A 4,258-nucleotide genomic window follows, 5' to 3' on the forward strand; every position below is an offset into this window, starting at 1 on the left:
CCGAAAGTCTGGTCTGGGCAGGACCCCCACCTCTGAGAGATGTGCTTTCTTAGCCTTTCAAAAAAAATTTACACTCACACACACACAGTTCTCATAAGGTGAATGCAACACATTTTTCCATAAATGAAACATTTTCCCAGTGAATACAGTAAACCATATTGTTAAACTCAGTAAGGTCAGTTCTGTTTGTTCAAACTTGTTTCTCCAGACAGTGCTTCAAGCGGTGGTTTTCAAAGTGTCGTTTGGGACCCCTGGAGGTTCATCGGGCCAAGTTATTTTAAGGTAAGTACTGAGATGTTATTTGCCTTTGCTACTCATGCTTTTACAGTGAAATTCTCCAGAGCCTCTATTGCCATCATCATCCTGACAGCAAATGGAATACATGCTTGTGGATCCTGTGTCTTCTAAAATCTTCCAAAGTAAGCTCTTTGGGGTCCTTTATTAACATTTAAGCGTGTAAAAAAGGTCCTGAGACCTAACTTTTGACAACCCCTGACATAGAAGGTAATAGATGCAAAGTTACTCATTTCTCCTTCTTGAAACCACAGATTGATCCACCCTGATAGATGCTCTGCAGGTTTATCACAAACACTGGGAGCTTCACAGTTAGAGCTTGGACTTGCCTGGAGCATATCCAAGGCCTGGCCCGATGTCCTTCCCCATAAAACGTCCTAAACAGAGGCTAGCAGTGTGGTTTCCCTTTAGCCCAGAGCTGGGATTTTTATTTTCTCCTTCCTCCAAAGTTGAGATTTTCTTCCCCCAGGAGGCATCTATATCTAAACACTGTACGGAATGTAGTTTCAGAATAAATGAACATACATATATTATATAGAAAGTCTTATATATAAAATCTAAGAATGATCAGTTTTAACAATAAGAAATCAAGGAATTTCTGTAGATGTTATGCCATTTCTTTAATAGATAAGCATTTACACTCTACAAAATGATAGTAGGTCTAAGGACATATAAGCTTAGTCCTTTAATTTACTAGAGAAGAAAAGTTAAAACAAAGGAAATCTGTTCTTAAAAAATCCAGAGTGAGCTTTAATAGGTTAACTACTGAGAAACTAGCAGGGCTGTCATGTGCCGTGAAGTTTGAGAGCAAACAACCAGTCAACATTGACCATCAAATTATAGTTTAATAGTCAGTGCAAACTTTTGCTTTTTAGTTTTGAATTTCTATTGGATTCCTTGTATTCTAGCTACCTTAAAAACAGCAGGCAAGAAAAAAAGCCGAACTTATTAATAAGCTAAAATTTGTCTGTAAAATTGATTTCTGGTATTTCTGTTCTATAGAGCTTCTATGTACACCAAGAGGTTTCCTGTTACTTACTTAGAAACCACTTCTCTTCTTAGCTACAGGACCTACCTATTATTTTATCCTAGATCCTCAGAGGCAAACCATAGCTTAAGAACTTATAAAACCCTGCTTCTTACTCACATGCTCTTTACCACTTTAAAAGTTACTTCCTAGTGCCAGATATACTGCTAACTGTGGTTCATAACCAAAAATAATAGGTCAATACAAAAAGACTTAGGGTATTTATCTGCTGTTTTTCTTAGGACATAACATCTATAAAGGAAAAAGTGATCATGACTATTAGAAATAACATTTAAAACTACAAAACAATGTTATCCTGATAAATGTAAAATACTTTTCATATGTTACCCTCAAATACCTTGCTTTAGTTAAGTCATTATCCCTGCAGTGCAATAGATCCAAAGAACATAAAAACTGCTCGTCCAATATTGTTCACATATTGAATGGTATAGCTAGAAACATATCTATGTCTCTTGAATCATGTCTGTGTGCCCAATGAGAGGGAGGGAATGACAGAGAGAGTGAGTTAGTTTTAGGAGTAGGAAAACAGTGAAGCAATTGGCTAGCTATGCTTTTTAGATCTAGTCTTTGAAATTCCAAGATAATAAAACAGACTAGACAGAGCCTGTTCTCTAAGCTGAGTAAGAGAACAAATAATCCCAATGTTACAACAAAGAAAATAGCTGCTGAAGTTAGATATTATTTATTCCTCTTACAGCAGCATTAGGTGATGGAAGTTTATATAGATGAATAAACCATTCATTTGGAAAGGAAAGCACACATTACACTGAAATCTAACACAGAAAAATGCAGGTCTTTCATATCCTTAGGGAACATTTTTCCTAACTACATGTTAACTACTAGGCCTTATGGTCTTTTTCGATGAGGTTGTCTTTTCTACACAGCACCATTAGTGGGAACCCAAGAAGCCCTAAAACAGTCTGTTTCCTATAGATTAATGTCGTATTAGTAAATCTCAGAGAATACAAGTTATTTGGCCCATTCACTCAATTCTATTAATGCAGGCCCCAATCAATTCAAATATTTCTCTTTTCCCTAATTACTCCCATTTTCCAGTCCCTGCCTTTGCCCATGCTATTCGCAGTACCTATACAGTGCGGCCTTGACTTACGAGTGTCCCGACTAACAAGTTTTTCGAGATACCAGCCGTCTCTTGGCTGATTTTTTGCTTTGAGTTGCAAGCTAAAATTCAGGTTACGAGCCAGCTTCAGATACCCACCGCTATTTGGTGCAGTGAACGTCACAGTGAACACCACAACATCAGCCCAGCATCATGTGTCATTGTAATGGTGAAAAATGATCTGACATACGAGTAATTTGAGTTACAAGCTCCGTCACGGAACGAATTAAACTCGTAAGTCAAGGCCCCACTGTACTCTCTTTCACAATCACCTTTTCACACCATGGTTCTGGGGTTGCCTGTTGCTAAAACCCAGTTCAGAGACTACCCTAAGTTTTGTCTTTTTTAAAAAAATATATATTTTTATGAATTCCAGAGAGGGAGAGAAAGAAACATCAATGATGAAAGAGAATCACTGATTGGCTGCCTCCTGTACATCCCCTACTGGGGATTGAGCCTGCAACCTGGGCATGTGCCCTTGACCGGAATTGAACCTGGGATCCTTCAGTCCGTAGGCCAATGCTCTCCATGAGCCAAACGGCTATGGCAGTTTTGTCCTTTTAGGTCGGGATAGCACAAGCAGTGAGTAGGTGGGGATCCTGGAGTCAGACATCTCGATCAACTACTTCCTAGTTATGGGCAAGGGAATCTTTCTCTTCACAGTTTCCTCTCTAGTAAGTGAGATTGGAGGTTTAACCTACTACAGGGTTACTGTGAAGATTAAATAACGTATGTAAAGCACTAGGCCGCTGACTGACTGATGCACAGGGGGTTCTCAGTAAGGGCCCGCTGTCATGTTCTTAAAGTGAAAATAATTGCGTCCTCTCCTGGGTCCAATTGCACTTTCTGTTCTTCTTTACCAGTCTCTCTCCACCTTGGATTAGTTAACATACACACCACATTATGTCTTCTCTAAGGACAGGATAAAAACAAAACCAAACACCTCCTTATTTTTTTTTATCTTCTATAGCCTTTGTATACTATAATAATGGGAAAGCTAGCACTTATTAAACACAAAACACATGCCAGGAATCAAGTGGGCTTTTTACACGTGTCATCTCATTTCATTTCCATAACCACCCTATGTAGCAAGTAACAGCAGTCACCCCCGTTTTACAGTTGAAGAAAGGGTTTAGAGAGGCTAAGTAACTTGCTAAATGTTCCATAGTTAGTGGGGACTTTCTGATTCTACATCCCAAACTCTTAACAACCATGTTACACTGAATGACCATAATCTTCACCGTACAGATGTGTGTTGCCTCTGCTGTGCAGTGGGCTCTTCATAAATAACCACTACCTTGGAGAGTCATGTCTGACAGTTTTTACTGTGAAGAGTGAAATTAACAAGGAAGTTTACAGAATTGTGTCATGGAGTCATAGAGGGGACCTGCAGTACAGTTAACCCATCCTGTTGTATAGAGCTTGGCCCATGGATCCGTGCTTAGCACTCTGGAGGCCTGCTGGAAATGCAGAATAACCTTGGGCCCCACCCCAGAGACAGTGCATCACAATCTGCATCTTAGTAAGATCTCCAGTTTAAGAATCATTTTTTATAGAGGCCTCACACTGGCAATGCTCCACTTCTTAAGAATAGAAAAAGGAAAATTAGACTCAGGGGAATTTTCTTTCTAAAAGTAAGCGTTAAGAGATCATGGAATAAAATATGGAAGGAATGTGTAAGTGTGCCTTTCCAGTAAGTTACTTTAAAATGATAAGTGATAGTCTAAGAAACCTCAACTGGGAAAAGAGGGTCTTAGTTCCTGAGTATATGGAAGATTATAATTAGTTGTAGAATA

General features: G+C 39.0%; 1 long non-coding RNA gene across 1 annotated transcript in view; it reads left to right on the top strand.

Moving 5' to 3' along the window:
• The first annotated feature begins 204 nt into the window (after positions 1–204).
• The window catches only part of LOC107183191, an 8,163-nt gene continuing 4,109 nt past the window's right edge, over positions 205–4,258 (top strand). Inside the window, exon 1 of the long non-coding RNA XR_001513974.1 lies at positions 205–282. This is a non-coding gene — a long non-coding RNA (uncharacterized LOC107183191). The remainder of the gene's footprint in view (positions 283–4,258) is intronic.

Source organism: Myotis davidii, unplaced genomic scaffold (genome assembly GCF_000327345.1).
Source record: "Myotis davidii unplaced genomic scaffold, ASM32734v1 scaffold159, whole genome shotgun sequence".
Classification (NCBI taxonomy): Eukaryota; Metazoa; Chordata; class Mammalia; order Chiroptera; family Vespertilionidae; genus Myotis; species Myotis davidii.